A 13,283-nucleotide genomic window follows, 5' to 3' on the forward strand; every position below is an offset into this window, starting at 1 on the left:
AAATATATTCCTCAAACCGTCGTACAAGAGGAGGTGATGCTAGTACTTCAAGAATCTCTCAAAACCTATCTGTTCATAAAGCCTATATATAAAGTCTTAATATAGTATTCCACAATATGTTGTGCTATTCTAATATTATTGTGGTTTTTTACTGACATTGTTATTTGCTGTTATTTTTTGTTTTAATATTGTTACTGTTGTTACTTGTTGTACGGTGACCTTGAGTGGCTTGAAAGGCGCCTTAAATAAAATGCATTATTATTATTATTATTATTATTATTAGCTGTACACTTGATAAAAAAAAAAAAATATAAACTTATGCAATTGTATATATATATATATATATATATATATATATATATATATATATATATAGTGTACAGTTTTCTTTTATTGCATCTTGAAATAAATGTTTCTGAGTTCTGTGTTTGTTTGTTTTTTTTTTTTTTTGTTTTTTTAGGAAGATTACAGCCTTTAATCTCCTCAAAATAAATGTGCATATAAACCATGAACAATTTAATTATAGATGTATTTATAAAATGCTTACTAATGACTATTAATTTTGGGAGTAGGCTAGCAACAGTTGATGTTGAGGCCTAAGATATTTCTTAAGCTGTAATGATGAAAAAACAACAACAACACAAAATTGCTTTTTTTTCTGCTGGTGATTAAAGAGATGATTAAGTCTCCCTCCCTCTCTCTCTCTCTCTCTCTCTCTCTCTCTCTGACACCAAGCCCATCCCCTCTCCCACACATTCACACAAACTCAGCACACACACTTAACACACACACACTTAACACACAAACACACACACACACACACACACATTACCCAGAGGGACAGAGTGACATCAGATGTATGGTAGTTTTTTTAATTTTCTATCATCCATATAGTGTTGTATAGTCATGAAACTATGCATATTTCCTCAGAATGACTTGTCTTCTATGTGTACATTTTGTTGAAGTGTTTAGAAGCTGCACTTAAAAAAATAAAAGACATTTACTATTTCCTTTTTTACTGTTATTTCAAAAAATCACCATGACAAAACCCTTCAAGCTATCCAAAATTCATTCGCACCTGTTCTGTAAGATAAATTCTTTAAACAGTGGTAAAAGAGGATGTGGTGCTGATCCTTCAAGAGTCACTCCAAACTTATCTGTCCATAAAGCCTATAAAGAATTATTCTTAATACACAGTATTTCACAATACTTCAGCATATTATTCTAATTAAGTGAGGGTCATTTTATCAGTAAAATACATATTATTTTTCTTTGAAAGATTTCTATAAATGATTTAAATCATACTTGTTTCTACAATAATTATTTAAAAGTAATCATATATCGCCATCTGGTGGCCATTATTGGTACTAAGAATTGCAAGCTTGATTTATATGTTATGATAGTTTTAATTTTAAGCTGGCTCTTGAAAATGATAAAGCTATGAAACTTGCTGTGCTTCTTTCAAATGATGACTTCTACGTATATAAAAAATTGTGAAGAGTTGGAATGAAGAATGTTAAAGATATAGTAAAATAACTATTGTATTTTTTTATGTTACTTTAATAAATCGGTATGGCCACACCATTTAAGGTATCCTAAACCCATTCACAATTTAACATCTTCAGTATATTGGCATCATGTTGAAAAAGTTTGGTGTGAACTACTTGTGTCTTCTTGGAGGAGTATGATTCATTTACAGGCTTCTGTATCAATCTGTGTTGTTGTTTTTTTATTTTTATTTTTTTATTTTTCATAGGAAGATAACTGACCCTTTACTCTCCTTTTTAATACATGTGCTTATAAACCAAGAACAAGCTATTTATAGCTGTATTTATAAGCTGCTTACTACTGACTATTAATATTGGGACAAGGCTTTATAAAGCATGAACTGACTATTTACTAATGAGTGCAGTTATTATAAAGTGTTACCAATGCATTTACTAATGTTAACAAATTAGACATTATTTTACAGTGTTATAAAATCCTTGAATGACTTATAAGCATTTGTGAAAGTTCTGCTTGCATTACAGCTTAGTCTTCATCTGTGAGCTGAACAGTTTTACTGTTACATCCATGAGATTATGTAAATTAAGATAAATGTCATGTCACAGGATGGAATAGGTCAGTATCAAATGAGATTTAAATTATTATTTGCAGCACAAATAAGTATTTTTAGAATTTTGTTTTTAATTCCTGAAACTGTCAGAAAAGGATAAGGCCTAAGAGATTTCTTAAGCTGTAATGAAAACAATGTTAGCAAAAGCAACAAAAAATAACAATTTAAAATATTTTTTATTTCTGGTGATTAAAGAGATGATTAAGTCTCTCTCTCTCTCTCTCTCTTTCTCTCTCTCATTGTGTCTGCCACTCAGCTCATGCCCATCCCCCAATCACAGACACACACACACACACACACACACACACTCAGTCAGCACACATACATTCCTCAAACAGAGGGACAGAGTGAGTTGAGATGTCTGACAGTTTTTTAATTTTCTTTTAATCATACAGTGTTGTAAAGTCATGAAACTATGCATATGTCCTCAGAATGATTTGATCTCTGTATGATTTTTTTTTAAGTGTTTGGAAGCTGCAATTTAAAAATACAAGACAATTAATGATTCCCTTTTTACTGTCATTTCAAAAAATCACCACGACAAAACCGTTCAAGCTAACCAAAATCCGTTCGCAATTTAAGTTCCTCAATGTTTTTTCAACATGTAGACAAAGTTTGGTGAGTATAGTGAACATTTCCTGTGAGGAGTATGCATTAAATCAGAGCTCAATTTAAATATTCAAATCAAAATAGCCGACTTCCTGTTGGTCGTAGCTGATGACTGTGAATTAGAAAGTTATCCGTCTTGAAAAGAACAATTTATGTACCAAGTTTGGTGTCTGTAGCTAAAACTAACCCCCCCACTTTTGACAAAAGGTGGCGCTATAGAGTGCCTCCTTCACGCCCTTTTAAAAGCTTTTGCCATTGTCTAGCTATCACTAATACTGATATGTGTTTTGAGTTTCATGTAAATCTGAGCTTGTTGTCTGCCTCAAACTCACCATAACAGAACATTCAAGATTGACACGTTGCCATGGCAACACTATATCAGATATCAATATCCCCACAACAGATTTACATCGGCCATGTTTTGTCATTATTCTGATGAAGTTTTAAGTAAATAGAGTAAAAATAAGATGCTGAATTCAAAGCATTTGGAAAATGACACACTTCCTGCTGCCAGTTGGTGGCGCTATAATGTTGACTCTTAATAGTCACATATATGCGATCGGTATCATACAACGAACAAACCAATGAAGTTTGATCAAATTCAGGAAATGTATGTGGATGTTATTAGACATTTCCTGTTTCTCATTTCTCGCCATAATTTCAACGCCTCGCCACGGGCAAACCGTTCGAGATATCAAAAATCCCCTCGCAATTTTCCATCCACAATGTCTTGAGATCATGTTGACCGAGTTTGGTGGCAATCAAGTAAAAGACCTATGACAAGTATATCAAATTCCAGAGCATGCGTTTTATAAACAGCCCTAAATAGCTGACTTCCTGTTGGGCGGAGCCTATGACATAGAGTGCGAAAGTTGTTCGGCTCAATGAGATCTATAAGTGTACTGAGTTTCATATAAATACATGAAAGTGTGTGTGAGCTATGGTTCAAGATTTCTGACTGTGTTCCAGGGGGCGCTGTAGAGCCCCTGTGCCACGCCCGGGTCCCAGTCTCTGCAGGCTCCTAAAGGCCACAGATTCCAAAGTGTGCGCAAATTTTCAAGAGTTTTTGAGTATGTTAAGGACCCCAAAAGCCCCCACAACTTTGATGAAAAATTTGAATACTAAACCCTAAATAGCCAACTTCCTGTTGGGCGGAGCCCATGATATGCAATACAAAAGTTGTTTGGATTGATGAGATTTATATGTGTACCGAGTTTCATACGTCTACGAGCAAGAATGTATGATATATGGCCCTCCATATTCCAGGGGGCGCTGTAGAGCCCCTGTGCCACGCCCGTGTATCAGTCTCTGCCCGGCCCTAATGGCCGCAGGTTCCAATCTGTGTGCCAATTTTCAAGACTTTTTAAGCACGTTAAGGGCCCCAAAAGCCCCCGAGACGTTGGAAAAAAAAAAAAAAAAAAAAAAAAATAATAATAATAATAATAAAAAAATATAGCTGCAAGCAGCGATGGCGGGCTCAAGCCACCAATGCCATCGCCACCCCGGTGGCATCAGGTAAACTGTGCCCAGCGGGCACATGCATTCACAATATCCCGCTGGCAGTGAGGTTTTAAAGGATATGGCAGTTAAAGGGTTAATCCGAATCATCTAGACTTTAAAATCACATTCACAGAACAATATATATATATATATATATATATATATATATATATATATATTTAGAAACACTTTACAATAAGATTTAATTTATAAATATTGTTAACATGAACAATATTTATATAGCATTCATTCATGTCAGTTAATATTCCAAACTTAAACATTAAAACATTGTTTTATTGTGATTTGTTTCCAAGCACATTGTACCAATTCCAAACCATATCAATCTTAAAGCTGCAGTAGGGAACTTTTGACGATCTAGCGGTTAATAAACAGAACTGCTCGCGTCTTGCGGAAGAACATTGTAGCTGGATCTACTTCTCTCTGTTTATGTCTATGAAGAATCACAAAGGTACTGGGTTACTCCGCTGAGCTTGATTTTTTTCACAGATTATCTGTCTCATATTCTACTGTCAGGACATAATGACAGGTTTAATAAATATGTAAAAAATATTATTTTTACAAAAGTTCCCTACAGCACCTTTAATAACTACCATTATTTTTTATTTAATAATTTATGAGTGCTATACAATAGTCCAGGAAAGCTGGAAGAGAAAAACTCCTTATATTCATGTGTGCAGAATTATTAGGCATGTTTTCTTTTACAGATGAAATGCGCTAAAAAAGAGTTTTATCTCAAACTGTTTTAACTCAAAGTCGAAAATTATGAAATACCCATGAGAAATATCAAACACAAATGCAATACAGAAATGGATAAGTTAAGACTTGACCATTGTACAAAAATGCTGACTGGGTCATGAGGTCAGAAAAGAAGAAGAAAAAAAACAGGTCAAGAAGAACTGACAAAAATAATTGCAAAATAATTAGGAATTAATGTGAAGATTAATTTTTAGTCAATTCTGCAAGACAGACTTTCAGGAAAGGAGGTGGAATAAAAATGAGCTCCTAAATCTTAATCCCGGATTCAGGAAAATATATTCCTCAAACCATCGGACAAGAGGAGGTGGTGCTGGTCCTTCACGAGTCACTATAATCTGTTCATAAAGCCTATATATAAAGTCTTAATATATAGTATTTCACAATACTTCATGGTATTCTAATTAAATCATTTTTTGGAATCTTAGATCTCTCAGAACCTGACACATTGTAATTCTGAGACTCCAGGAAAGTGGCAGTTCTGTAAAATGTTGGCGCTGGAGACTAAATGGTCCCTGATAGTTTCACACCTAATTCACTTAACACACACACACACACACACATTACCCACAGTGACAGAGGGACAGAGTGATATCAGATGTATGATAGTTTTTTAATTTTCTATCATCCATATAGTGTTGTATAGTCATGAAACTATGCATATTTCACATATTTCCTATGTGTACATTTTTTTGAAGTGTTTAGAAGCTGCACTTAAAAAAAATAAAATAAAAGACATTTACTGGTTACTTTTTTACTGTTATTTCAAAAAATCACCATGACAAAACCATTCAAGCTATTCAAAATTAATTCGCACCTGTTCTGTAAGATACATTCTTTAAACAGTGGTAAAATAGGATGTGGTGCTGATCCTTCAGGAGTCACTCAAAACGTATCTGTCCATAAAGCCTATAAAGAATTATTCTTAATATACAGTTCACAATACTTCAGCTTGTTATTCTAATTAAGTGAGGGTCTTTTTATCAGTAAAATACATAAAATACATATTATTTTTCTTTGAAAGACTTCTATAAATGATTTAAATCATACTTGTTTCTACAATAATTATTTAAAAGTAATCCTATAGCTCCGTCTGGTGGCCATTATTGGTACTAAGAATTGCAAGCTTGATTTATATGTTATGATAGTTTTAATTTTATGCTGGCTCTTGAAAATGATAAAGCTATGAAACTTACTGTGCTTCCTTCAAATGATGACTTCTACGTATATAAAAAATTATGAAGAGTTGGAATTAAAAATTTTAAAGATATAGTAAAATAACTATTGTATTTTTTTATGTTACTTTAATAAATCGCTATGGCCACACCATTTAAGGTATCCTAAACCCATTCGAAATTGAACATCTTCAGTATATGGCTTCATGTTAAAACAGTAAAACAGGTGTGAACTACTTGTGTCTTCTTGGAGGAGTATGAATTCATTTACAGGCTGAGTTTATCATAAATCCACAATAACATTTCTGAGTTCTGTATCAATCTGTGTTGTTGTTTGTTTATTTTTATTTTTTTATTTTTCATAGGAAGATAACTGACCCTTTACTCTCCTTTTTAATAAATGTGCTTATAAACCAAGAACAAGCTATTTATAGCTGTATGGATTTACATTTAAAAAATTAGCCTACGGCAATCATTCTAAACAGCTTGAATAAAACCTGTTAATATTTATTATAGACCACTGTAACTGTGTATAATCTAACAAACAAGTTTATTATGAAAATAAAAGTGTGTTCACCAGATAAATTGGACGATAAAGAAATTGCTAACAATAGTATAATAGAGCATGTTTTAGGTTTTTAGGCGTTTAGATGCAGAAATGGACAAATCAAATGTAAAATAAAATGTAATTGATTTAATTAAATATAGATTAAGTCTTGTTAGAGCAAAATAATAAATAAATACCTACACACATTAAAAAAGCAGCCAAGATTAATGAGTTAAATTTTTTATATAGATTAAAATTGAAGACAGAAGCAGCTGGTATATGCGGTCACTTAATATTAAAATCCAGTAGATCCACTTCAGATTTATTTCTCAACAGTTTATGTTCACGTGGCTGTTTTCGTTTATATTAGCCAAGCTATTGTGTATTTTGAAATAATCTTGTCCGTGATGTGTTCGTTCTTACGACAAAAGGCAGAATCCTGCAGCTCGAGAGATATATGTTATTCTGCCAGTCACGCTTTCAAATAGTCTTGCACACATAAACGGGTCACAAACACCTGTATTTAGCTCGTGTTGTGTTATAATGGGTGTATTGTGTGCATTTATGGCAATAATTTATTTAAAAAAGCTCTTAAACAAGAATAAATTCGTTTGTTTTGAACTTGTGACACTGTACGCGCTGATCGGAGGCAGTGATTTCAGATAGGCAGCCGCAAATATTTCATTTTCACACAAACAGTTCAAAAACATCTTAATTTAGCTCTTGGTGTGTTCTAATTGGTGAATTGTGTGATATCGCTGCAATACTTTATTTTTAATAGCTATAAAACAAGAATAAACTCGTTTTTTTCTGAGCTCATCATTCCACACGCTCTTGTTTAGAGCGGTGATTCATCTCTCGGGTTTCTCACGTATCACTGACCACACATCCATTATTAATGAGCCCTGACCTGGTAATAATCATATATGTTGGTTTAGCTTGTCAGTGTGAATTAAATCCAAGTATTATTTTGTATTTTAACCGATTTAAAAGTGAAACCAAAAGAGAGTCTCCTCCCTTTTTTAGTTCAGGATATGTACCTGTAGGGGCGCTATTTCTCTCAGACAATGGAAGTCTAAGCACACACACTCAAACAGAGGGACAGAGTGAGATGAGATGTCTGAGAGTTTTTTAATTTTCTGTTATCCATACAGTGTTGTAAAGTCATGAAACTATGCATATTTACTCAGAATAACTTTTTTTTTCTGTATGAAAAAAGGTTTTGAAGTGTTTGGAATTTAAAAATGCAGGCAAATTAATAATTCCATTTTTACTGTCATTTAAAAAAATCACCACGACAAAACCATCCAAGCTATCCAAAACCCATTCACAATTTAAGTTCCTCAATGTTTTTTCAACATGTAGACAAAGTTTGGTGTTTATAGTGTTACTCTCCTCTGAGCAGTATGCATTAATTCACAGCTAAATGTAAAAAACAATCCACATTCAAATCAAAATAGCCGACTTCCTGTTGGTCGTAGCTAATGACTGTGAATTAGAAAGTTGTCCGTCTTGATAAGAACAATTTTTGTACTGAGTTTGGTGTCTGTAGCTAAAACTAACCCCCCCACTTTTGACAAAAGGTGGCGCTATAGAGTGCCTCTTCCACGCCCTCTTATGAACTTTTGCCAGTGTCTAGCTGTCACTAATACTGATATGTGTTCTCAGTTTGATGAAATTCTAAGCATGTTATATGCCTCAAAATCACCTGAGAAGTATTCCAGTTTGACATGTTGCCACGGCAACAATATTTTTAGATATCAATATCCCCCCAGCAGATTTATATCGACTGTGTTTTAACATTATTCTGATGAAGTTTGAAGCAAATCGAGTAAAAATAAGATGCTGAATTCAAAGCATTTTGAAAATGACACACTTCCTGCTGCCAGTTGGTGGCGCTATAACTTTGACTCCTAATAGTCACATATATGCGATCGACATCATACAATGAGTAATCTGATGAAGTTTGATTACAATTAGGAATTGTATGTGGATGGAATTAGACACTTCCTGTTTCTCAATTCTCGCCATAAATTCAACGCCTCGCTACGAGCAAACCGTTCGAGATATCAAAAATCCCCTGGCAATTTTTCATCCCCAATGTCTTGAGATCATGTTGACCGAGTTTGGTGTCAATCGGCAAAAAACCCTATGACAAGTATTTCAAATTCCAGAGCATGCGCTTTTTACATAACTCTAAATAGCTGACTTCCTGTTGGGCGGAGCCTATGACATGCAATACGAAAGTTGTTCAGCACGATGAGATCTATATGTGTACTGAGTTTGATATTAATATGTGCAAGTATGTGTTAGCTATGCATCAACATTTCTGACTGTGATCCAGGGGGCGCCGTAGAGCCCCTGTGCCACGCCCGGGTCCCAGCCTCTGCAGGCTCCTAAAGGCCACAGATTCCAAAGTGTGCGCAAATTTTCAAGAGTTTTTGAGTATGTTAAGGACCCCAAAAGCCCCCACAACTTTGACGAAAAATATGAATACTAAACCCTAAATATCCAACTTCCTGTTGGGCGGAGCCTATGACATGCAGTACGAAAGTTGTTTGGTTTGATGAGATCTACATGTGTACCGAGTTTCGTGTGTCTACGTGCAAGTATGTATGATATATGGCCCTCAGTATTCCAGGGGGCGCTGTAGAGCCCCTGTTCCACGCCCGTGTATCAGTCTCTGCCCGGCCCTAATGGCCGCAGGTTCCAATGTGTGTGCCAATTTTCAAGACTTTTTAAGCATGTTAAGGGCCCCAAAAGCCCCCGAAACCTTGAAGAAAAATAATAATAATAATAACAAATAATCCTAAGGAAAACAATAGGGCTCTCGCCCTCCAGGCTTGAGCCCTAATAATCCTAAGGAAAACAATAGGCCTCTCGCCCTTTGGGCTTGAGCCCTAAATATAAGTGCTACACTTTTTACATCTTATTGCTGTAATAAACACTGCAAGGATGGACCTTGAATATACTGAAAGCAATAGGTACCTGGTACCTGATTACATTGAAAAAAAAAATGAAAAAAAAAGAAGAGCCTGAAGAATCTTCGGTCAGAAAGAAAAATAATGTGTTATAAGGGTTTCACATATAAAATGTTAAAAGTTAAAAATATAAAAGCAATTCTCTCTCACTCTTAGGGGGTAGTGAGGTCATTGGGGTCTCCCTGAAAGATAATGTGGTTTTGAGTGGCTGAGGAAACCGGACTGATCCTGTTACAGCTGGAAGATTTGCTTTGAGATTTTGTAATGTATTGTCCAGTATTTATATTTTCCCCAGAATACTTTCCAGTAACCTCACAACATTGTATTAATGTCAATACTTCCCTTGTAACAACAAAAGAATTTTGTGTAATTTTTTCTTCTTCTGTTTAAATATTATCATAATTTACACCAGAAGGCCTAGTGTAATAAAAAAAAATAACTTTTGCGTCACTATTCTTGCAAAGTTATTGAAAAATGTTGCTGGACGGAAAAGGATTCCATCACTGTCATGCTCATATTACAGAATCGTTACTTGAGGTCATAGGGTGTGGAACAAAATTTTACGACTGGTCCCCTACACCCCCTACTTTGCTATGCCTAACAAGTAGGCACAGGATTATATAACAGAGGACATTAGTCAGCTCACCTCATCAACGGGCCTGAGACAACATTCCAGGTTGTTTTGATCACATGATGGCCCTGATCATACCACTGACATTCTAGACCAGGGGTAAAGGGCCACAAATTACAATCTGCATCATCAGACTTTATTTAAGACAATATTTGCAGATTTACTGATTTAGAAATACAGTTTATTACTTCTCCAATCTAAATCTTGCTTGTCCTATCTAAAATAACACTGAGCATGAATATGATGAATATACACACACACACACACACACACACACACACACACACATCTATATCTATCTATCTTTCTATCTATCTATCTATCTATCTATCTATATATATATATATATATATATATATATATATATATATATATATAGAGTAAAAACCTGGAACAAAAAATTATTATAAAAAAATATATATTATTAAAAGTGTGTTTTGCTATATTAATGCAAAAAATCCATTCATACTCAAACAGAGTATTGAACAAACTTACTTGAGCAAATATAGTTCACAAATTTCTTTAGAAATAAGTATTATTTTTTATATTTATATTAATTATATTGTATCAATATTTTATTTTAAAAATAGATATCACTATTTTCCCAACCATGATTCTGAAAAAAACATAATTTACTAGTAAAAATTACTGCAGTCTATTTATAGAATACAATCTCAACAAATTGATATAAAAATTGATATTTTTTATATATATATAAAAAAAAAAGTTAAACAAATTATTCATAGCTTGCACACACTTGTTCATAAAGACTTCATTTGTTTCATTTCCGAAGGAATCAACGTTTTTTTGAACGATTCTCATTTTAAGTCATTTGTCCCCACCGGCTGGCATTACGTTGTAATTGATACAATCTTTATTTGAAGCATTGCTACTTTAAAAAAGATGACTTATTCTACTGTATTTTGATCGCTTCTGTAGACAGCAGTGTTTGTATCCAAACTATAAACTTTTATTCCAGTACTTCTGTGATTAATTTAATGTTTGTAACACGATACAAAGAAATAACGATACAAAAGACTTTGTAAAGATGTTTCATATAAATGCTCGGGTCAGCGACAGCGCTAACGCAGTTTTGAACAGTGTGATTAAGGATTTAATAGACCCAAGTTATCCAACAATAGAGCTACGACAGTACGACGCGACAATAAATGGTTTAGCTTTCTTCTTCAAGTCATTTCTGGCATTTTCATAATATTAAAGTATAATCCAATGCTAATCGTCATAACCTTTATTACCGTATATAATATATTATCTGCCTTGTTCTGTGACAAAAACCGCACATCAGATCACAAAAGTTGTTTCAAACACTCGACTGTTGTCGTTGGACAGACACTGGGCCGTCATTTCAGAGACTTGGGTCAGCATGACTCATAGTGTCATCCTTGGCTTCGGGTAAAGTTACCATATTCAGTGTAACCATTTAACTTAAGCTCGCTCATGGGTTTTGCACATTTGAGCCTTTGCAACAGCTCACCTCACCCACTTCACCAGCTCATAGCCTAAAAAAGTGATAGGTTTCCAAAAGATTGAGGATTGGAGCGCCCTCTGGTGGATATTAGTCTAGCTACAACGTTTAAACCCAACTCTGATGCACAGGTGTGTCCGTCTAAACATGTTTATGTTTATGAATTGTTGAATTAATATACTTGCGTTTTATTACACGTAACATCCATATAACCCTACTTGAATAAAATAAGGAAATGTGGAGCAGCTGGCAGTATCCACCTTTGCGTCTCGTTTCCAACAGGAGCGCTCCCTTTTTGCCTGTAGAGGGCAGAGCGCACCAACTCACCTCTATAAACGGACACGGAGAATCAATGGAGTTCAGCAGCAGCATACCGACTAACCTCACCTTTCCACAGCCAAATGTCAGATGAGACGTTATCCTTTCACTAACACTGGGCGTTTATTTACAGTCTCAATTTGTTCAGTTTGTGGAAGAGCATAAAAAAAGTTGTGTTCTTTTTTGAGCTCTACGCTGACCGAATTCCGCTGAACTCTGATCGAATGCATACCAGAGAGGCTGTGTGGGCCATTGTTCTGTTGTCTTTGGGGAACTGTCACACACTTACTAGCACACACATACTCACATTCATATTTTACTTTATACCTTCAGAAATAAAGTTACAGTAGCTGTCACTGGGTGGTGACATTTCAAAATTGCACCTTTTAGGTACTAATATGTGCATTTAAGGTACCACCATATGCACATTTTTAGGATAAATAAGGTACAAAGGGGCACCTTTTGAAAAGGTACCACCCTAGTGACAGTTTTAGTAATTTATTTTCTGAGAGTGTGTGCCATTTGACTTTCTCCCTGCTCTTTTCCTTTACAAACTGTGAGGGCTCATTTTAACCAGAGCCTGGAGTAAAATTACACCCACTTATCATTGGATCAAACACCCCTTCCTCTCATATCCTTTCGTGCTGGCACACATACATTCATACACACTTACATGCACACCCTAACCCATGCCCTACTGATGACCATGCGTCTCTTGGTGGAGAATGTTTTTCATTCCTTCACTGTGTCCATGAATGCTGGCTTTGTCAACCTGCTCCGTCTTACCCCCCCCCCCCCCTCTTTTCCCTCAATCTTCCTCTTTTCTGCCTCTCCCAACATTCTCTGATCTCTGTACAGGCCAGAACTGATATGTGTGTATGGTGACACTCAAATCTGAGAAAAGTAGCAAATCAAGAATTCCACTAGACGTTCTGACAAACATGATTATTCTTTAATGCTCGTTATTGATTATAATCTGATTCTGTAACACTTATTGTGACCAAAATTGCACATTGCACTTACATGTACAGTACCATTTAAAAGTTTGGTGTCGGTTTAATTTTTTGAGGGAATTCTCTTATGCTCACCAAGGCACATATTTTTTTAAAAATGCAGTAAAAACCAAAATATTGGGAAATATTATTA

Source organism: Carassius gibelio, chromosome B8 (assembly GCF_023724105.1).
Source record: "Carassius gibelio isolate Cgi1373 ecotype wild population from Czech Republic chromosome B8, carGib1.2-hapl.c, whole genome shotgun sequence".
NCBI lineage: Eukaryota > Metazoa > Chordata > Actinopteri > Cypriniformes > Cyprinidae > Carassius > Carassius gibelio.